The sequence below is a fragment of the Taudactylus pleione genome, unplaced genomic scaffold (genome assembly GCF_031769625.1).
Source record: "Taudactylus pleione unplaced genomic scaffold, aTauple2 ptg000130l, whole genome shotgun sequence".
NCBI lineage: Eukaryota > Metazoa > Chordata > Amphibia > Anura > Myobatrachidae > Taudactylus > Taudactylus pleione.
In genome coordinates, this window is record NW_028284532.1 from 2,247,870 (window position 1) to 2,271,846 (window position 23,977).

At 45.7% G+C, this 23,977-nt stretch overlaps 1 protein-coding gene across 3 annotated transcripts in view; it reads right to left on the reverse strand.

The window, feature by feature from the left end:
• The window catches only part of DGKA (diacylglycerol kinase alpha), a 170,290-nt gene extending 146,914 nt beyond the window's left edge, over nt 1-23,376 (reverse strand). The window contains exons 1-2 of one of the 3 annotated variants that reach the window (XM_088473074.1): nt 23,143-23,376; nt 22,952-23,012 (exon numbers count right to left, since the gene is read on the reverse strand). The gene's annotated coding sequence lies outside the window, so the exon portion shown is untranslated. Of the gene's footprint in view, nt 1-22,587; nt 22,654-22,951 lie in introns of those variants that run through there. The other 2 variants (XM_088473073.1, XM_088473075.1) reach the window with 2 other exon arrangements.
• Nucleotides 23,377-23,977: the final 601 nt, after the last annotated feature.

Below are 23,977 nucleotides of genomic sequence, written 5' to 3' on the forward strand. Positions count from 1 at the left end.
ATATTGCCCAAAGCATCACACTGCCTCCATTGACTTGCCTTCTTTCCACAGTGCATCTTACTGCCATCTCTTCCACAGGTAAATTCACAGACAGGCTAGCCTTAGCTGCCCAGGTGCATCAATGAGCCTTGTTCAACTGTGATCCTGAGGATGGTTCACCAATGGCCTTCCTTGGACCATTTTTGGTAGGTACTAACCACTGCATACCGGGAACACCAGACAAGACCTGATGTTTTGGAGATAATCTGACACAGACGTCTAACCATCAAAATTTGTTCCTTGTCAAAGCTTCTCAGATCCTTACGCTTGCCCATTTTTCCTGCTTCCAACACATAAACTGCAAGAACTGATTGTTCACTTGCTGCCTAATATACACCCACCCCTTGACAGGTGCCATTGTAATGAGATAATCAATGATCAATGTTATTCACTTCGACTGTCTGTGGTTTTAATGTTATGACTGATCATTATATATTCTAATATTAAAGTTTAATCATTGCCTATAGTGGTGGATGTTTTTGTTGGCTACTTTAAAGCACCTGAAGAAGGAAGTGAGAGTTCAAGGACCAATCAGAAGACACAGGGGCACATTCAATTAGCCACAAGGTTTACCAGCAGCTAATTGCTCTGCCCTGAGCTATCCAACTGAGTGTCGATATCCTGCCCGTTAAGCCTTAGTGAGTGCACTTAATACAGATTTTTCAGTAACTGCAAGAAAAAAAAAAATTCCAGGCACATAACGCAGAAAAATGCATAATAGTTGAATAGCTCTGGGCATTAAACCCGGAGCTTTACCCGTGCTACAAACACTGCAGCTAATTAAATCTGCCCCATAAGCTTTGAAAATAGCCCTGCAGCGACACAGCCCCTCGCTGCCCCTATAGAATCACACAGTCCCAAGACTTAAGTGGAGATGTAGCAAACCTTCTAAAGCGGACAAGAGGAGATGTTACCCATAGCAACTAATCAGAATCTAACTATCATCAAGTAATTTTATAAAATGATGACTAGAAGCTGATTGGTTGCTATGGGCAACTTCACCTACAGATGTGTCCTTCTTACTGTAACTTCAGTTGCGCCAAATAGTCCCACTCGGAGCACCAAGTCCCGGGCGACTCAGTTGCATGAGCTTCTTTTTCTCCCTTCGCATGCATGCATAACGGCGTTAGTTACGCCGGTAGACATGAAAAAAATTGCAAAGGACAGCTCTCTCGGTAAGAACTGTCCTTTGCGAATGAGGGTCTTCCGGGTCTATGACCCAGAAGTGACTCTAGAGTCCTTCTGCGCATGAGCACCGCGGGTGTGCTGGCAGGGATCCAATCGGATCCCTCCCACAGCAATCTGCAAAGAGAAGCCCATAGGCTTCTATAGGGTAAATACATTATTTTTCAACATAATCTCTCTGCTTTTCAATACACAATTGTCCATCTATCAACAAGCTTTCGTATTCCCTCATTAAAAAATGCTTTAGGCTGAGCTGCGAGCTAAGAATGCACCGCTGTCTTCACCTCTTCATCACACACGAATCATTGTCCTCTTAGGGCTTCTTTCAGGGGACCAAACAGGGTGATAGTCTGATGGGACAAGACCAAGAGGAGAATGCTTTAACACCTCATAACAAAGTTTTTGGAGAGTGTCGACCGTATGAACAGCGTTGTGCGGACGTGCGTTGTCATGCAACAACACTACACCCTTGTATAGCAGACCTCTGCATTTTGTTTGAATTGTAGGCTTCATCTCTTCAGTAAGAATCTCACTGTAATGAGCACTGTTGATTATTGAACCTTTTTCCTGATAAATTTCCAGTACTGGGCCTTGAAAATTCCAGAAAACTGTAAGCATCAACTTTCCAGCTGATGGTTGACTATTGAACTTTTTCTTGGCCAGCGATTGAGGATGTTTCCATTCCGTTTAATCTCAGGCTCGTAGTGATGAATCCATGTCTCGTCACCAGTAATGATTCTTTTTAAGAAACTTTCATCTTCCTTAGAGTATCGGTCCAAATATTGTTTTCAGATGTCCAAACACTTCTGTTTGTTCTCTTCCGTGAGTTGTTTCGGTACCCATCTTGCACTAACCTTTGAAAACCCAAGTCTGATTATTGCATAGGCAGAGCCATGGCTGATTTGCAAATTATTTACAACATAATCCATTATGACACTCGTCTATCCAACAGAATCAGTTCACATGCACGCTCAATGTTTTCATCAGTCATGGACGTGGATGGGGGTCCGACTGACACTTGTGCGACTTTCTTTGAACTTCTCCATCCATTCATACACACTTCTTTGTGACAAAACACTTTCTCCATACTGTGCACAAAGTCTTCGATAAATATCGGCACCAGACACACCCCACACCACAAAAAAAGAATCACTGCATGCTGCTCCTTTTGTGCAAATCACAAATGGGGCAGCCATTTTTTCTTGCACTGCAGTCACAAATGAAGCAACGTAATACGTTCAAACCTGCACAGCAGTGACTGGGGAGATAGCGACCTAGGGCCTGATTCAGACCTGCTCGCAAGCGGGTCGATGGTGGGGCATTGCGCACGCGAGCCCCGGAGCGAGTGAGAAATTCGATGTTGATCATCAGCTCGCCCCATTTGGTAGGCGGGCAGGGGAGGTGGCGATGGGTACTGCGTGTGCAGAGGCAACGCAGACTAAGAGTAAAGTGATTGACAGGAAGTGCCATTATGTGGGGGTGGACGGGCAAACGCAGGCGTGTCTGTGCATTTGGACGGCGTTTTAGGGGTATGCATAATTATGCCCTTACGGCGACGGCCGTAGACTGAGGTCTTGTTGCACGCAGGAAGCGGCACACATCCTGCGTGGAGCCAGGTAAACCACTAATATGTTCGATGGTTCTCGATGTTACCGATGTTTCTGCTGTTTTGCGTGGTATAACAATGCACGTTAAGGGAAGTGGGAGGTATTGTATTTTGCTAGGCGTCTGTTTATTCTGCGTGCATATGTATTTATTAGGATATACTCTCAGCGGACAGGTGCATGCGTCTGCATCCGTGCGTTCCTTGCTGAATCAGACCCCGAGTCACCCTGCATATGCAGCCCGATTGTTACCACACCAAGAAGCAGAACGAATTTGGATGCAGGTAGCGTGGATTTTAGTGGGTGTTCCTGGAAGGTAGCAGGGAGGCGGCTAGGCAGATGCGCCCGTGTCGCTGATAGTGACTATCCGAAGATGCATAAGTACTCACACAGGACGCCCTACTCACAAGGGGAAACTGCACTTACAATGGTGCTGTGCAAGTTGATGAATCGTCCGATGGTGCATCTAAAGAAGAACCAAGACAGATTTGCACAGCTGCAAGACACCGCAAGTTGGTGTCTCAGTCTTTCAAAATCGCCTGCGGAATTAGCATAAGACTGTTCCAACTTAGAATCAGGCCCATAGACTCACATGAGTCAATCATTAATCACTCCCATATATTTTAATATTCATAAATATGGGAGCCTCCTATTTAGACTGAGACTCCAATTTACTCTATTTTTATTATTTAATGTGGGGGTGGGTGTATTGGGGGCACCTGAAAATCTCTGGGGGGATATAGGGTGACATGGCTGTGTCACTAATATATTCAGTCACTGGCCCTGTTGGTTGTGCTGAGGCTGTCAGCTGTGACTCATCACTGAGCATAGCCACATCTGCACACAAGCAGTCTCCAATGGTGATACGGCCGCCTATGCGCGTCAGTATCACAGCCACAGCTTTCTGTTACTAAATTTGGACCTAAAGGGATTCTGTAGCCCTGAAGGACACGCCATAAATGTAACAGAAGAGTATAATTATGCGTCCGCAATTGCCAACAGACGGATCGCGGCAGCATCAACCACTGTACCACCAGGGCTGTTTGTTACTACAGGTGGAGGCGGCCCGGGACTCTAGGTAATGGTGCGGCCTGGGGGGGGGGGCACGACACCCTGCCCAGTGGCAGCAGGCGGCCTGTCTAAAATAGCAACCTCTGCCTTCATGTAATATGGTGCAACAGAGCTAATGGGTGCTTCGGTGCACCCCCAGTCCACCCCCCAGTTTCACATATGTCTGTGACCTAGAACGTGTGTAAAACCAAATTCTGCACCATTAAAGTCACAGCCTAGTGTCTTTGGTACATTGTATATGATTGGTCGCTGCTTCTGTGATGAGACTAAAGCAGGGTACACACTTAACGATGTGTACCCAGCCTGATGTCTCGTGTGGCGGGTCCTGGCATCGGCAACTGCATACACACTTGTCGATGCTGGGCGCAACAGTGGGGGCCATGCTACATTCGGCAATATCACTGATGATGCGCATTAGTGGGTACAGACTGGCTGATGCGCCTGATTTGTCGTCTGATCCGCTGGATTGGATGACATATCATCTAGTGTGTACCCGGCATAAGATGCAAAGGGGTCTATTCATATAAAACATGAGGTGGCTCACGATAAACATCACTATATATCGCATCACATCGATGCGATATTTAGTGATGTTTAGTAGCCATTCGTTTATACTAACCTCACCGGTATCTTCGAGTGCTGTCCGGCCCTTCCGCGATCCCTGTACTCAGTGAGAAGACAGACATATTGGGAGAAAGATATGTCTGCTCCTCACTGCGCATGCAGATCGGACCTGCTGCAATGAATGCTAGGAAAAAGGGCGGGGCCAGCGCCGGTGAGACAGCAGGGAAGTATACAGCTTCCCTGCTCTGCTCAGCTTGCGGTACAGACTGCGCCATCCTCAGATGGAGAATCTGTACCACAGGAGTGGAAAGGAAAGCTGAGATTTCCGTTTCTTTATGAATCACACTCACTATACAATAGTATGGCGATGCGATGCAGGCATGGAGCGGGTACACTGCTGGAGAAGGAAAACACTTCTCCACAGTAAACTTGCTCCATGAATAGCACGAAGAAAAAAAGAGCCCTGAGTTCAGCTAAACAGGGCTCTTCTCTGTTACATGAATAGATCCCTAAGTTTGAAGAAAAATATGGTGTGCTACTTCTTTTGGAGTGTCAGTTGCGCTTGGCGTCTCATATATGGTGTATGGACAACCAGTAAGTGAGTAAATTATCTAATAGATAATTGAAATTAGGTGCTATTCTAGCAAAAAACGCTTTTAGTATGAGAATATCTAGAATTCTAATTCCACTCAGTTGCTGTCAGATTACAAATTGGAAGAAGCTGGCAAAAACTTTGCGCGTGCTGTCGGGCGTGCACGCGCAGCATGGGCACCCGAACGGAGCAACAATTGAATTGCCTCCTCGGGCATCTAATCGTTAAGGTGCCTGATAAAATAATTTAATTAGCCTCTTATTGTTTCATATATTTTTGTAATAAGGAGTGTCATTAGCAATTCAGTCAGTCACCGCTTTGTGGAACTAGCTACCAATTTAGTATGCGCACTTATGATATCAAGTCAACCAAGCTTTTAGGTATCCTGTTATAGGAGCCACTTTAAAGTGTGACAGTACTAGGTCTAATAGTGGTGGTAGCTTTATTGTGTGTATTTTGTTAAGTCCCTAAAAATGTCTTGCCTATTGTAACTTTAGGGCTAACCCTTCATTACTGTAACCTTTTCTGCTGTTTTCCATAATTCGTCATGAGAGAGGGGAGACATCAGTACTGATTTATTAGGTGTCAATTGTATGTTTCAGTCTTTAATATTGGTCTAAATTTGTGTATACTACCTCCAGTAGCAATCATGTTTATTTGTGGAAAGAAAAATGTTCTGCAGACCCCAACAAGCAGGGGGCACTCCCTTAAATGTGCCTTTTTTCCCCCTTAAATCTCATTTACATCTTATCTTGCAAATTTAAATCTTGTTTTTGCATTTGGATACAAAACTTGGAAAGTTCATGCACCAAGCCGAAGGACTGCAAGCTCTGGCAGGCAGGGCCCTCCCTATGCTTTGTTTTCATGTCTGCACTGAATGGGGCTTATGTAAAGTTGAACATATACCAGTTTACAAGTAGACATAGATGAGTTTTTCCATGAAATGAAGCGACACAAGTATGAGATGTAAAGTTGCCAGCAGATGATAACTAGTAGTCATACTTGCCAACTCTCCCTCATTGTCAGGGAGACGCCCAGAAATAGTAGCAATCTCCCTGACTCCCTGAAGAGTCTAACAATCTTCCTGATTGCACCTTACCCCCATTATGAAGCTGGTATATAAAAAAACATAGATATAGACTTTCACATGGGATTATTAGTATAAATTTCCCTGCATTGGTTAAAAGGCACAATGATACCTATGTTTACATGCATTTTCTGAAAAGTATCAGTGTGTTTTCATCAGCAAGTAGATCTTACTAACTGCTTTTGGGCTCATTTACATTTGGATGTAAATCAATTTTATGACACGCCTCTGAGATGTAGCAGTACACGTCCACTGTACCGCCACGCTCACAGGTACTGCTTTCACAATCTCCCTGAAATGCTTTTTCAAAAGTAGGCAAGTATGCTAGTAGCAAACCAGATGTACATGCAGGGCCGTTGAGACATCCATGGGGCACAGGTAATGAGAGAGCGTGGCCAAACCCGGGAGGTGAGGCCACACCCCTCAAAAACTTCACAGTAATATACTATGCGTTGCCGCTCGCTGCAATATGTATGCAGGATGCAGAGAGGGGGACGAGGACAGATACTAATTACCCACAGGGCGGCTCAAACAGGTCCGAGCCCGGGTAATTGGTATCTGACCTCATCCCCCTCTTGGGTGTCCTGCATACATATTGGGGCGGTCACATGATGCACGCTACTCTGCATATGGGCATATATATGAATTTTTTCCATGCATGCATCTTTGGAGCAAAACACCCCTGTCACAAACCCAGGCTGACTCACAGATACATCAATCTGGATCAGCTGGTCGTGATGCTGGAGTACCTCGGTCACGTACCAAAATACACGATTCTTCTGCCACCACACAGATTTTTCTGGAGTTCTGCGATCTCCGATTATTAATAAATCACATTCAATTACACACAGATATGTAGCATGGGCCTCACAGGCTCGCAAGTTCAGTAAGAATCATGGAGAATATGCTAGATCAAATGTGTTTAATCCAAAAAATATTTTCAAGGCTTAGTTACAAAAATATTAATAAAATGACAAACAGATTATAATGCAAATATTTCCTAAAAATAAAAGAGAAATAACTCAGAGTTCCTAAGACAACTTACAATGAAGTTCTTAGCACTGCTGATGGGGTGGGTGATTTCACCCACAAGAATATCCTGGTGCACTCACAGCACTTCCGTCTGATCCCCAATGAGTGACAAGCTGTTTTGGAAGAACTGCACTCTTATGATCCTGCAAGAACCCTCCTAGCCCCCACCTTTCTGATTAACTCTCCCAGTGCCAGCTATTAATAAATTATGTGACTTATACACATTCTGCTCTTCAAATAACACAAGACAATTTCACATTTTCCTCAACTGGTCAAAGAACCCCATGAGTGTCTGTTTAGGAGACAAGACACAGGGGTCTATTTACTAAGTAGTGTTAGGAGACAGAGTGAAAAGTGATAAGAAAGTGATAAGGTGCCAGCCAATCAGCTCCCAACTGTCATCTCACAGGCTGTGTTTGAAAAATGACAGTTTGGAGCGGTTTTGCTGGCACCTTATCACTTTCTTATCACTTTTCACTCTGTCTTCTAACACTGCATAGTAAATAGACCCCACATTTATATAAACATTCCTCAAATCGCAGGAATGGACATAGGGCCTGATTCAGACCTGCTCGCAAGCGGGTCGATGTTGGGCCAGTGCGCATGCGTACGACGGACCCGTGTCAGTCGTGCACTATGGGTCTCGCTACAAAGGGGGCGTGCTGTCGATGGTGAGTGACAGCACACCCCCTTTGGTGGGCGTGCCGGGGGCGTGGCTGCCCAGACGGAGGCGTTCCCATGGGAACGCCTACCGTCTGGGGCCAGCCCCACTGACATGTCAGTGGGAGTGCTTTTGGCTCTGATAGAGCCAAAAGCACTCCAGGGCTTGCGGCAGATGAGACCCTACCACAAGGGTCTCGTCGCAAGCCCGATGGTCGTGATGGTCTTGTGACGGGCCTGATTCAGAGCGAGCGCTCTGTCAGAGCGTCCGCCTCTGAATCAGGGCCATAGATCGTTATCACCCCCTCGTCCTGGTGTGGCTGGCTTCAAAGGGTATTTCAGTCTAAACCGCAGATTATCCATCAGCCCCTCTGGACACACACATGTCAATTAAAAGGACATCAAATGCAGCCGCTTCATTACATATAGTTCACGAAATATAATTTCTGGCGATTTTTCTTGAGATTAAATTCCACAACCCCTTTTTTAAATGTGACTTTATCACGTCCAATAGTTCTACCTTTCTGTCCCAGTCCTATGTACACTCTGTTTTCCCCACTGTTCCGTGCTGCGGAGCCTCACCAATCAATAACCATAATAATAATAGGCCCAATCTGCCCAGCTACTCGCATAAAAAGATACAATCTTTCATAGCCATAGACACCCAGCCCTGTCTCCATGTCACAGAGATCTACATCTCACACAGCACATCTCTGTGACAACTTTCCTTTCACTCATACAGATTAATAAAGTAAGAATAACAAAGGATATACTTTCTACTTGCCAACCTCAGCCATTGAAGTCCAACACACAGCTAGGCCTGGTTTGTTGCTAGGCAACGTGCACTCTCATAACAAATAGTAGTAATATTTACAGAAACATGGACTAAACACTAATAGTGGAAATCCTTGGTCTGCATAGACTTGCTCATATTGAGGATTCTTTTTAGCCATCATTGGTGTGCGGCAATTCCTACAAATTTAGTTGGATGGGTTATACGGGTATGGTATAAAATGTCGACATTAAGAATGTCAACACAGCATACTTGCCTACTCTTCGGGAAGTTGTGGGAGACTCACGATTTTTTGGGTAGCCCCCCGGAAGAGTAAGTGGATCTCCCGCATCCCGCACACTTCCTAGAGAAGTGGGCTGGGTGGGTAGATAGTAGGGGGAATATTGGGTCTGTACGGTGGGGAGGGGCTAAAATGAAGCAAGTCTCATCATTTTGACCCCGTCCCTCCCAGCGGACCCTCATATCGCGGCATCTTGCCGCGATGGGTGTGGGGCCTAATCACGTTGAGAGCCCACCTCCAAAGCTGTCAGCTGCATCTCCTCTGTGGGCTTCTCCAACTACAGTTTATCACACTTTGGGGCATGGCCAGCACTTATGAATGTACTGGGCTTCCCCCAAGCTCTCCCTTCACGGTGAATAGATGCCTTCACACTGCGGTAACTGTTCACCACAGCTTTTCCCACCTGCGGGACACAACGGCCCGCAGGTGGGGAATGCTCAAGCAGGTTGTTTTAAAACAGCGTAGCGGGAACACTATATACTAAGGCTTGGTGATAGATAACGTGGAGAGAGATAAAGACCCAACCAATCAGCTCCTAACTGTAATTTTTCAAACACAGCCTGTAATGTTACAGTTAGAAGCTAATTGGTTGGTACTTTATCTCTTTACACTTTATCTCTCGCCAAGGCTTAGTACATCTCCCCATAAGAACCTTAATGAACAGACCAATGTCCAGGTTTCTGAGGCATGTCTGCTTACTAGGATTACATTTTTTTAAAACTTTTCCAATGCTTGTCTTTAGTTGTACAAATACACATAATTGCCGACATTGGAGTTTTCCTCCCCGGGAGAAGCCCAGGGAGGAGAAGCAGGTGGAAGGTGTTGGGGGTGGGGCCGGACAGGTTGCGTCATTAATCCCCGCCCCCACGTGACTATTTGGCTGCGAATGGCAAATTTAAAGGGGCAGGGCCAAAATTACGCAATTCTCATAGAATCGCGTCATTAGGTCACGCCTCCTACTCGCGGACCCGCCAGTCCACAAGAAAATTCTCCTTATTCTGACCACTTCACTAGGAAGTAAGCAAAATGCGGAAGAAGTGCCCACCCTTCCAGGGGTGCTACCCGAAAAATCGGGGGAGACTTCCGGGAAGGTAGGCATGTATGCAATGTCGATGCTGAGTAATTGGCTGAGACAAGTTCAGTTTAAAATTGAATTGTGGCGACGCCATCTTGTGACTGGCCGCAAGACGCCATCTTGGAAATGAGATCGCAAGACGCCATTTTGCGAATGACCGCCCAAGCGCCATTTTAGATAAACTCACGATTAAGTACATATGGCGACATTACTATTAGCACCATGCGATTGCATCTTCCATCATTTTTCATGTACACAATAATACGCATAATAGCGCTGTTAACTAGTCGCATATTAGCGAATGCATAAGAAAAACACTGTTTAGTAGCTAAATGCGCATGCATCTGTCCCCAGTTAACTAGCGTCTTCATATCAAACCCCGTACACTCACACATTACATATTCACTTACAAGGTTCCATTAGCTTTAAAGGTATAAGATTTAAGTTTGTTCATTTAGTATAAATGCTGTGAAATAAAGATTATTTGGTAACTAAGGTTTTATACATGCTAAGTAAGCCGTGTTTGGTTTCGTACTGATGCGTACTCTTTCCACAGTATTCCGGTGTTATCGGTGGGGAGATCGCATCATGCATTCTCGACTTATGGACCGCAGAGACTTCAAGCAACAAAATGTATATTATATGAACAACTGTTAGGATGATTGCATGGGGTGGGAGGGCAGAGACCCCCAGTTGTTAGAGGCTGGGATGAGTCTATTTGAATCAGCCTGTTAAATGCTCCGTAACAGATGGATCCCCCTTGGGAACTAATAGCATCAGCAACAAACGTCTCTATTGTTTTGTCTATCCCTGGGGGGTACAAATATGTGTGCTCCAACACTGGGTCTTTAGTCTTCGTGCTGAATGCTGATAGACGAGGGGTTTCTTGCTGATGCCTAACATCTGGTACCGGAAGCGCTGCATATGTATACTGTACTTGGGTCTGTATAATTCCTTTGCGCCTAAATTGTGTCTGGATCAATAGCGTGTAACTGACTGTACTTTTACTTGAATAATACTTGTGCTTTGGAACCACAGATTCCAGGTCTAAGTCTTTATTTACTGTATGACTGCGTACGCAAATTAGCATCATCCTTAGAAGGTATAGGCAGGATATTAGAAGGTATAGGAAGGTGTGTATAGAGGTTCTGATCCAGTGTCGTTAGCAAATACATGACTTTATTTTGGTACAATTTTGTTAACTAAAATGTGATGTATTATTTGAAATAATGGAATTTTGGTACCTACCGGTAAATCCTTTTCTCTGATTCCACTGGGGACACTGGAATTTGCTTACGCTGGGGTATAGAGGCGTGGATAATCGGAGCTGGCACTTTAAATAATTTAGATGTGTGAAGCTCCTCCCCCTCTATGCCCCATCAGCCCTCAGTTTAGAAAATGAAGACCGAGAGGAGATTGAGAACAAACTGAGTAAAAGGGAGAGAAGAACACACAATAACCAAAGCATACAACTTACGGAACAAACCGAACAGGAAGACTAAGAGCGCAGAGGTGGGCGTCCAGTGGGGGTCATTCATACCCGCTCGCGAGCGCAGGACGCTCGCAAGCGGGTCGATGTTCCCCCACTGCGCATGCGCACGACGGAGGGAGCTCCGTCGTGCGCATGCGTGAGACCCGGCGAGCGACGAGGAATACGTCGCTCGGGGTCTCGCACCAAAGGGGGCGTGCTGTCGATGTTGATTGACAGCACGCCCCCTTTGGTGGGCGTGCCGGGGGCGTGCCTGTCAGACGGAGGCGTTCCCATGGGAACGCCTACCGTCTGAAGCCGGCCCCACTAACATCACTAGTGATGTCAGTGGGAGTGATTTTGGCTCTGATAGAGCCAAAATCACTCCAGGGCTTGCGGCAGCGAGACCCTACTGCAGGGTCTCCGTCGCAAGCCCGATGGTCGCGATGGTCAAGACCATCGCGACCATCATCATGGACGCTCGTATATGCTGTGGGTGGTCACCCACAGCTATGCGAGCGTCCAGGGGAACGCTACATTTTCATGGAGGAGGGCCCTGATTCAGAGCATTCGGCTCTGAATCAGGCCGTGTCCCCTGTGGATTACAGGTAGGTACCAAAATCACATTTTCTCTTTCATCCACTAGAGGACACTGGAGGTGGCTTGCGCTGGGGACGTCCCAAAGTTTTTCGCCCACGGGCGGGAGCGCTCTGCGTAACCTGCAGAACAAGACGGACAATACGTGATGCCGAAGCAGCAAAAGTAGCAAATATGTAAAACTTTACAAATGTGTGAACAGAAGACCGAGAGGTCGCACGGCACAATCATGACATGGAGGTGCCTCTACCAGCTGCCCATGACACATCCACATTCGACAATGAATGGGATGAGCCGAAATGGACGAAGGAGGCCGATGGTCGCCATTAACCTAAGCCTGATGAATAGTCAGCCTAATCCAACGTGTCCACATCTGCGGACGCTGGCCAAGCCCTCCGAACAGCATCATAGAGGACAAAAAGCGACTCCGACTGGCGGAGGGACGCTGTCCTGGCCACATAGATGCAGAGAGCTCTAACAACTTCCAAGGTAGAAAAGCCACCAGAGTCCTCCACCAATGACGGTACCACAATGGGCTGATTGATATGGAAAGCCGACACAACCTTGGAAAGGAGGGTGGCTACCGTCAGGAGTTCCGCCCTATTTACATGAAACACAAGGGAAGGTGGCTTAGAGGACAGAGCACCCAATACCGAAATGCTACGAGCCAAAGCTAAAGCCAGGAGAAGGACCCTCTTCCAAGACAAGTACTTCATATCAACCTCTTCCAAAAGGTTCAAACTTGGGCAACTGCAGAAACAAAGCACTAAGCTAAAATCCCAGGGAGCTATTGGAGGTACAAAAGGAGGATGCACACGCAAGATCCACTGAAGAAACATCTGCACCTCAGGAATGAGGGCCAATTCCCGTTGAAAGAAAATGGAAAGGGCAGAAACCTGCACCTTTAAAGTTCCAAGGCAAAGGCCAGAATCCAACCCCGTCTGGAGAAAAAACAGAAATCAGAACAACCGAAACTCCTAGACTGAGGCCCCTAACTGGAACACCATGAGATATAAGAGCGACAGATGCGATGATAATGCGCAGCCGAAACTGGCTTCCTGGTGCGTAGCATGGTGGGAATAACAGAGTCTGGGATACATCTACATCTTAAGATGTCGGTTACAAGAGCCACCCCGTTAATGCAGTTGCACTAAGTTGGGATGGACGAAAGGACCCTGCTGTAGAAGATCCAGGCACAGAGGAAGGGGCCACGGGTCGTCTACAAATAGGGAACGAAGGTCCGAGAACCAACTTCTCCGAGGCCAATTCAGAGTCACGAGAAAGAAAGAGGTTGACTCGTGTTTTATTCATTTTAGAAGACGAGGGAGAAGTGGAATTGGACGGAAACAGGTAAACAAAGTCGTAGATTCACAGAGCTGTCTACTGCCTCCGCCTGCGGATCTCGAGTTCTTGACACGTATACTGGGAGCTGATGATTCAAACGTGACGCAATGAGGTCCACCTGAGGACACCCCTATCAGCATATCAGCGCGTTGAACTCATCTGTATGAAGCTTCCGTTCCCCGGGATGGATGTCCTGGCGACTTAGGTAATCTGCTTCACAGTTGTCCACTCCCGGGATGAATACCTCCGACAGGATTACTAACTGATTCTCGGCCCACCGGAGAATCTGATTTACTTCTCGCATGGCGATGCGACTTTGAGTCCCACCCTGGCGGTTGATGTGAGCAAAGGCCGTTGCGTTGTCGGACTGAACTCTTACCGGACGAGTCTTCAGAAACTCTGTTGCTTCTATCAGAGCATTGTAAATCGCTCTGAGGGCCTGATTCAGAGCCGCTTGCAAAAAGCGAGCTCACGATCTTAATCAGGGCGGGCGCTTATTTTTTATGTTGCGGCCTCCTGGCCACTCGCATAGCTGTAGGTGACCACCCACAGCTTATGCGTGCGGCCAGGTGATGGTCGCGATGGTCAAGACCATCGCAGCCATCGGGCTTGCGACGAGACCATTACGGTAGGGTCTCATGGTCGCAAGCCCCAATGGACTTCCTGCTCTAATAGAGCAGGAAGTCCACCTACTGACATCACGAGTGATGTCAGTACGGCCGCCCACAAACGGCAGGCATTCCTGCAGGAACGCCTCCGTTTGCCCAGCCACCCCCTCTCCCCGCCTTCCATTACGGTGTGATATGTCAGCAAGGCATGGTCTGATAGAAGGGATACTGATGGAGCCTAGAGTAACAGGTTGTCCAAATAAGGGATTATGTTCACTCCCGATGACCGAAGGAGAGCAATCATGACTGACATGAGTTTGGTGAAAATGGGTGGAGCCGAGGATAACCCGAACGACAATGCCCGAAATTGGAAGTGATTTTGCAATATGGCAAAATGCAAGAAGGCCTGATGTGCTTCCCAAATGGGAACATGAAGATAGGCATCCTTGATATCCAGGGATTTGTGGTTAAAGATGGGCCTGACCGATTTCCTTCCGGTTTGGTTACTACAAACAGGTTCGAGTAAAATCCCATACCTCGTTGATGTTCCGGAACTAGCACCGATGATACTAGTAGAGACTGGATAGCCTCCTGTAGAACCCTGACCTTGTCTGCAGGTATTGGCAGACTAGTAGTGAAGAACCGAGATACTGCTTGTTGACATTTTTTTTATTTTTTTTTATAAACTGGCTCCCACTGCAGGAGACCCCTAGGTGGGGCGGTAGACCATCATACCACCTGTTTCTCAGCTGGTTTAGACTCCTGTCGACATGCAACAATGTGTGGCTGACCTCTACCTTTGCCGCCTCTTGCTTGCGTGTGAGCACCTCTGACTTACACTGAGATACAATCCCTTCCCCCAATAAGATTCCGTGTACTTACACCCCAGAGAATTACTCACAGCCAGAGCCGTAACTAGACTTTTTGGTGCCCTATGCCAGAAAGAGCAGTGGCGCCCCCCTCATTTTTCAAAGGGACATAATGCACCCAAAAAAGGGGAATGGCCTCATGGGGAAGGGCCAGGGAAGAGATAGGGGAGGCCAGGAGATGCTGGGGATAAAATAAGAGGAAGCTACAAGCAAGAATGATAAGAATCAGAAATTTGACAGGCCCAAACAGTGCTCCCTGACATGTGATTCCCTGTGCGATGGCACCGGCCCCACTACCCTAGGGAGCCCTCACTGTTAGGCTCCGCCCCCTTCCCTAAGGGCTTGAAATTGGCTGCACACGCTGCAGTAATCGCCTCCCCCTGCTGTAAGCCCCACTGAGTAGGAGCCGCGAGCAGCGCTCATCAGCGGGGAGAGGGGAGATGTAGAAATTAAGGAGCAGCACTATAGCGCTCTCTAAATGCTGGCAGCGGGGCAGGAGACGGGGGATATGCAGTGTATGTACTCACTGCGCTCCCCTGGACGGCTTCCCTCTGAACAGCACTTCTGTGACAGCTGGTTTCTTCTCAGTGTGTAGAAGTGCTGTTTTGGCGTTAAGGAGCTGCAAGTTGCTTTTGGATAAGCACTGCACACTCCTTCCTGTTAACCCAGAGGGGAATAACAGGGCACCAGGTACCCGGACCCCACCTTTAGAGAGGAGGCGAAGGGTACCTCCAAAACGGTGTAAAAGATGTAATAAAAGAATAAATAAAATAATAAAATAAAATCAAGTGTCTTGCTGGAGCACAGCAGATTGTGATTAGATCCGTTTGGAACACTTTCTAAACTGAGGGCTGATGGGGCATAGAGAGGGAGGAGCTTCACACTTCTAAATTATTTAAAGTGCCAGCTCCGATTATCCACGCCTCTATACCCCAGTGTAAGCAACCTCCAGTGCCCCCTAGTGGAGGAAAGAGAAAAGCCTAAATACTATAAAGCAAAATAGTTTTCAATTTATGACAAAAATACTGTCAAACAATGCCTATCACAGTGCCAGCCATTTACCCCAACATTTTATTGCCTAATTCCTCAATGTAGGGGTGTCAATTAATAAATAATACATTTATAGACGATTTACTAGTTATAGGGCTAGAAAATAAGAGTAGAACTCTCTTCGTCATTTATAATTAAGACCTTCTACAGTAAAAAAAAATTCCAATCGGTCTACCCAACCTCCAGGAGTGTTAGAGCCACTGAAAACGAGTAAATCCAGTTTACCATGGACTCACTTATACATGCTGACAGGAAGTTACATACAGGTCTCCTATGCTTCTCTCTGATTTTACCGGGAAAGGGGGAATCAGAGTACAATAAGGTCATACACTATGGACGTTCTCACACAATTACAAATAAATACTTTTCAAGCCAAAACAAAAACACATGTGCACCTAAGAAAGCTATATTATTTGTGGGTCATATGTGACAGGTGGAAATACCGGTTGGGGGTGAGACGGGAAAGGGGAGGGGGGTGCACAACAGCTAACAACCCATCGACGGTTGGGTCCAAAACTTTTGTTCTGTATATCGGAACACATCATCACTACTCCACTGACACATTCTCTGTAATCTTCTTTAGCAGGCTGAGACCTAACCAAGGCTACTGCACACTACTGGTCTTATCTATCGATGAATCAATCTCATATTTGCTAGTCGTTGCCGCCCAACATTGACATTTCCTTGACAATACATTGCATTTAATATTTACCCAGAGTGTAGTTTATACATCTACCATCTGAACATGGCCATTTCTGGCATTAAAGGTTCACTAAAGACATAAAGCATATATCATGATTCTTATCTTGCATTGTATATTTTATACAGATGGTTCCCTGTCTATTCAAGAATTACATTTCTTGTACCACCTGTGACAAAGTGAGGCAAGATTATAAGGTCTAAACACAAAGAGCAGGCTTTAGTAAATGGGATCTCCAGCAAGTCTGTCACTATAAAGCTGCATACACACGTAAAGATTTTCTGTCCAACCATCCAACTAGCTGATTGGTTGGAATGAAGATCTGGTAATGTATAGGAGTAAATAATCAGCAATTTGCTCCTAAATGCCAGAAAACAGATGAAAATGGTCATCAGACAAGTTTGTTAAATGTTTGATCTAAACAATTTGTTCAAACAACAGTTTTTGTCCATTTTCCAGCATTTGGGAGCAAATTGCTGATTGTCATTTGCTTTCATACCTTACCAGATTTTCATTCCAACCAATCAACTAGTTGGATGGTTGGACAGAAAATCTTTACGTGTATATCCAGCTTTACAGTCATATTGATCCTATAGAGGCCTTACACTGGTAATCCATTTGGACAACACCTTCTTAGTCAATGTGGCGCTCCCCCCACCTCCATGTCCAGCACAGGACTAACCTGCTATCTGAATTGGAGAGCCAGCTTCCGGAGCAGAAGGTCTATTGCTGGGTACACAACGATATATAATTCATACAGCCGATCAACTATAGTCACAAGCATCTGTAAGTGTGAACATTCAATACATCTACGAAGAACGTATTTTACTGATACTTCACATCACCGCGCTGTACGGCAGATGCGATATATCGTTGAGATATGTCATCCACATTTTGTTGTATGTACAGACGACCAAACAACTGCACAATGGACCGGATTCAGAGATGTACGCTAATGTGTACACAGCGGCTATGCAAAATTATGCAAAACTCTCAACCGCCAGGATTTTTATTAAGATGCCCACCAGTTGGTTTGCAAATTCAAGCAACTGCGTCCAAAAACACAGCTTCGGTCGCAGATCAGTCGATTATCGGACTGCTGATTAACTCTATGGTCATGCAGAGTGTGCGTGGGAACTGAGACGCCAGATCCATTATAACTGCATACAGAGACACGCTCTGAAAACGGTCGCAACAAATCTGTATTTCAGTTACCACTCCCCCCATTGCCATCCACAAATGGTCCCTGTCTGTCAAACACATTGTGAAAAGGGGCAGAACTATGGGAGACAATGGAGACACCTGCCGCCAGGCGCCAGCACTGAAGGGGCATCTCCTCCATCACCCACAATATATTCACCCCACTTAGAGCTGTAAATATGGGGGATAGGGGGACACTAAATGATAACTTGCCTCCGGGCGTCTGGAAAGAACTCACGCCACTGTTTGTGAATAAATTCTCACTGCGAGTGACAACGAAAATGAAACTTGACGCATGCGTCTGAGTCACACTACTCATGCGTCAAGTTTCACGGATAAACGCTCAACTGCGTAAATCACCGGCATTGTGTACATCTCTGAATCAGCCCCATTATATTGGCTGCAGGAATATTTTTATGGGCTCTTGTGCAGCAGATTGGCAAGTGTGAGTGCATAATATCATTGTTGTGCATCGTTTCTTACAACGTTAACTCGGACGTCGCTTCTAACATCGTTCAAGTGTGTACCCTACATTACTCTATCCGAGCGTTTCAATAGATATTTCTTGAAGTTCTCCCATACAGATCTGGGGAAGTGCTATGTAGGGCCGTAACTAGGGTGGTGCGACATATTCCATGGCACATCGCACTGCAGGGCAGGGGGCGCTGTTCAGGCCTGTCAATTTTCTGTTTATAATCATTCTCCCTACAGTTTCCTTTTCTTTTATCAACAGCATCTGGGGATAAAAGAAAAGGCGATAGGCTGCCCCTATCTCCTCCCCGGCTGACCCCCCCCCCCTCCATCTGGCCATTTACGCAAGAACCTTCAGTCACATCCTCTTTTATGTAACACACACATTTCAAAATACTTTCATATCCAGGACTCAAACCTATCACATGGCGGTCACACACACCTTACACATGAAGCTATCTGCCCCACAATCTCTGATGGCAGCCCATATGGCCACAAGAAAAGGGGGTGTGTCCTTAAGACGCTCCCCCTTTTATCACTCTTGGGGGGTATACCTACTGTAGCACTTACAGATATGCTGGGCTGCACCCAAGGTCTCCACTCACTCTGAAAAGATGCAGTGCGCATGCGCACGGCAACTATTCACCAGCGGAGAGCGCTGCACCACAACTTTTCTCAAACGTGGGACACTGAGGTCCACAGGAGGGGAGGCACCCATCAGGCTGTTTCAGCAAGGCACCGCCATAAGGAGAGGGCACATTTTGCCGATTTGAAATCAGGTGGGGCGTGGCACCCTGCTAAAACAGCCTAGCGGTAACGCTATATTAAGTGCAGTGTTACCACTCATTTACCTGAGACGAGGTGTCCTTATAATTTTTTGTAAATATACAGGTCAGGTGCATAAATATTGGGACATTGACAGAATTTTCATATTTTGGCCTCTATTCATCACCACAATGGCTTTGAAATTAAACAAACAAGATGTGCTTTAACTGCAGACTTTCCGATTTAATTTGAGGGTAATTATATCCAAATCAGGTGAATGGTGTAGGAATTGCAACGGTTTCTATATGTGCCTCCCACTTTTTAAGGGGCCAAAAGTAATGGGTCAAGACCATCGCGACCATCGGGCTTGCAACGAGACCCTTGTGGTAGGGTCTCGTGGCCGCAAGCCCCAGTGGACTTCCTGCTTTATTAGAGCAGGAAGTCCACCTACTGATGTCATTAGGGCCGTCCACAAACGACATGCGTTCCTGCAGGAATGTCTCTGTTTGCCTAGCCACCCCCCCCCCCCGCTTGCCCCCAAAAAGGGGCAAGCTGTCAATCACCATCGACAGCTGCCCCGCTTTGGTGCGAGACCAGTAGCGACGGAGCGCCCTGCGCTGGCCGGGTCTCGCGCAAGCGCACGCTGGAGCCGGCTTCGGCGTGTGCAGTGGGGGACCATCGACCCACTTGCGAGCGGGTCTGAATCAGGCCCAATGTTCCCTATGGCTACATGCATTTTATGAGTATCAGTGTGTTTTCATCAACAAGTAGATCTTACTAATTGCTTTGGGACTCATTTACATTCAGATATAAAGCAATTTTATGACACGCCTCTCTGGTGTAGCAGTACATCGCGCTCATAGGTGCTGCTATCACAATCTCCCGGAAAAGCTTTTTCAAAAGTAGGCAAGTATGGTAGTAATTCATATATTTATGCAACATCTCAATTCTAGCAGTTAAATACTAATAAACATATTTTGCATTGTACATGCTATTGTATTCTCTTATGTGTTCAATTTGTACATCATTTAATAGTCAAATATTTTTGTGTCACAGGCATATGTACAACTGTCCATACTGTACTCTAGGCTAGTGTGTGCAAATGCACCACGGTTCTTTATGACTAAAATTGTACAAAAAATATTGAAAGAAAAAACACAAAAAAGCAAGAGACAAATCCTTATATGATAATGCTCCTGCAAATACACATTTTCATTGACACCCATTTTAGGAAAAGAAAGAGGATTACAGAACACAAGCAGGGCCAGCTGCAGGAAGCACACCTACAGATGAGACACCCTTGCCACGCTGCGGGGATATTATCAGGGCAAGCGCTGCAGCATGACCGGATTACATTACAGTGCCTGGGAAACTGGCACAAGGTTATAAGCCCGATACGTGATTTGAGCAGTAACATGCCAGTATCTCTGAATAGGGTAACAAGGAAACAATAGGAGCGGAGGAGCATCCTGCTAATTAATCTTACTAGACAAAATACAAAATTAAATAGAATCTGTCATCAGATTCCCCGATATGTTTTTAGCGCTTTACTCCGTAGAACCTTATGCACCATGGGGGAAAAATGTAATCCTGTTAATCCAAGAAATAACATTAAAGGTTGTATATATCAAAGCACTCCTCACCGGTACAAGTCTTCACTAGGGTGTCCTGCAATGATAACCCATGCACGAAGCCTATGTATCTTGGACAGTGGCAGTACAAGTATTGCCGCTGACCTCAGATTACCTGAAATTATATTTTTTGGGGGTGCCCACTGGAAAAAAATGCTTTACTGTTAAATACTGTTATATATATTATCTATATCTTGGTTTTTTAATCTGGAACTGGAAGCCACAGCAGGCTTCAGTTCTAGTGCACATGTGGGAGCTTGGAAGCCAGCTCGTGTATGTGCTGATTGACAGCTGATTGGCTTGGCAAGTGGTAAGACTATTCTTACCGATGCCACCCAGTGTCATTGGGTAGATGAACATCTATTGAACATCTATCTATGAACTGTCCTATTGATTATTTCACAGGTTCTTAAACTCGGTCCTCAGGACCCCAAACAGTGCATGTTTTCCATGTCTCCTCACAGAATCACAAGTGATATAATTAGCTCCACCTGTGGATCTTTTAAAATGTGTCAGTGAGTAATGAATACACCTGTGCACATGCTGGGTGACCTGGAAATCGTGAACTGTGTGAGGTCCTGAGGACCACTGGACTATTTTGATAAATTGCAAGAACAATGATTTTCTATCACTGCAATAGAAAATCTCCATTTACAAGGGGTCTTGATATATAGACCCACAAATCTTGTGTTCTTATTATGTGCTATGCTCTCTCCTAGTCTGGCTTTATCTTCCCACAGGAGGAGATCTGTAAAGTATAAAGGAAGCTGGTACTAGCACTACTCGAACATCCCGACTTGCTTTCTGAAACATTAATCTGAATCACTGCATTAAAGAGGGAGCTGGATTTAATGCTCTCCTAGGGAAACTTGTTTTTAATTTTTTGGTGTGCAATGCACTATATACATGTAGTACAGCAAGAAATATGGCATCAGAATAACTAGTATGAGGTTCTCTGTAAAAATTAAGAGGCCGCGATTATCAGTTAGTTGCGTAACAGATATTTTCACCCAGTTGAGCTGTCAATCACCTTCGGGTGCTGCAGCATGTGTACTGGTGATCGGCAGGCCGCCCGTACACACCAGCAGATAGCCAATATATCTGAAAGATATATCGGTCATCTGCTGTGCTGCACAGCAGATCGGGTATATGTGTGTGAAGTGAACGACAGTGTTCACAGACCAATCCGCTGTACACATCTGGCAATGCACTATAGATACATCGCCCGTTCAATGGAACGGGCAATATATCTATCAGTGTGTGCCCAGCTTAAGATTCACGTTACGGAGTTTGGTACATAGGGGCCAAACCGTAGTCCCCATTCTAAATAATGAGGACTGCAATCTGCAGCACTAAGTAGCCTGCTGTAGGAGATTTCTGTTAAATCACGTGCATTAGGCTGTTAGTACATAGCAATTGCAGTTTCTACATAATTATATGAAATAAAAAAAGGGTTGATAAATAGGCCCCTAAATGTATAATAGATGTAGGCAAAATTGTGAAAGTTTCAGGAGGTGCAACTACTAATTAATGTCAAAAGTAAGTAATCATAAACAGGGAACAGCAAATATGTCCTTATGCAATAACAGCTGGTCTGTACAATGTGACAATCAAGTGATCCACACTAATCTAAATGATAATTGACAAAGTGCAATTAGTCCAATATGTAACAACATTTTAGCATGCCAACTCTATTTGGACTTTTCATTTTCACATAAAACTGGCAATGCATTACAGAACTGTTAAGCAACCTCTGCTGACAGGGCATGCTGGTATTTGCAGTGCCATAGCAGTTAGAGAGCCATAGGTCGTTTACTTCTGTCAAACCACACAAATCTGCTGCTATTTGTGCAGGAACTTCATATGTGCAAACTCACATAACTAACACACACATGCTGTTACCTTTAGAAGAAAAAAAACTTGAAAACACAGACATAGGAATGATGTTTTAACATCTACAATGCATGTATGCCCCCCTTACACTGCAGCATTCTGACTTCATAAACAATCCACAATCCTTCTTGAGCAGTGTTTATGACTAGCTTGGTTAAACCAGATGTCTGCAATGAATGCACGATTACATGAACTGCCCTGCAAGAGACAGGGATACCACCAACGCCCCTCTGTCAGTGCAACAATACAGTAATATAGAAATATCATGATATTGGCCAAAATCCATTTTTAATGGTGATCTGCAGCTACAGAACAGACACTCCCACCTTGTACAACACAACAAGCAGCATGATACAGATAGATCCTCATTTACCTGGCTCCAAGCACTTTAGGGGGGTCTCTACCCTGCAACAACTGTCTTCTCTCTTCTATCTCTTTTTTTGCAGACAGGATGTGGCAACAAAACAAAAGAAAGATAAAAAGACCAGCAAGGAGTAAGAGAAGTGGGCGTTAAATAAAAGTAATAATGTGGAGATGAAGTCGAGCCAGGAAGTGAAACTTTACCAGTGTAACAATAGTGGTTGCATTTTTCAGAGAGACTGCGAGGAGATTAAAACAGGTTTGAGTCAGAGGAGCTGGAGACACTCCAGTCAGCTCACACCCTCCTTGAGCTCGGCCTCTCCCCCCGGCACACACACACATGTGCAGCAGCGGAGTAGCCTGAGGACTCCCCAGCTCACTGTACGTGTCTGATCTTTGTACTATTCAGGAAGAAGCAGCCAGCACTATGTGTGTGTGTGACCAAAGCACTTTACTCCCGTCACTGGGATGACGGCTATTTGCTGACTAGGGACATTTGGCTGGCTGGGGAATCCTCCCATCATTTTTCTTTCTGCTGTCTGCTAGCTCTAAACCTAGCAGCAATGCAGTGATCAGTGTGGTTATACTATGTACAGTACAGCTACAATACAGTACAAACTGTCCAATTAAACATTGAAGAAGCTGGATCCATACTATGGAGCATATTTATCAACTATCAGGTTTTGGACCTAATAATTGTAATCTCCAATCACCACTATTTGTGGCAATAATAAATTATTTACTACCTGAATGTATGCAGGGACAGGGGCTCCGAAAGGATCTTGTCCTTGCGGTGTGTTAGTAGTAGTGACGTTATTGCATTAGTAGTCCCTGCACTACTATATTGGGACACCCTGGCGACCTACTGTGCATGCATGTGCAGCGGCCTTTGCTGTGGAGCATGCGTGCCTACTCTTCTGATTTTGCCAGAAGCCTCCCGAAAATCCTGTGGTGCTCCTGGTCCCCCCGCAAGAGCAGGCAGCTCTCCCGGGTTGGCTGCTGCCAGGGGCGGATTGGGATGGAAAACCAGCCTGGGAAA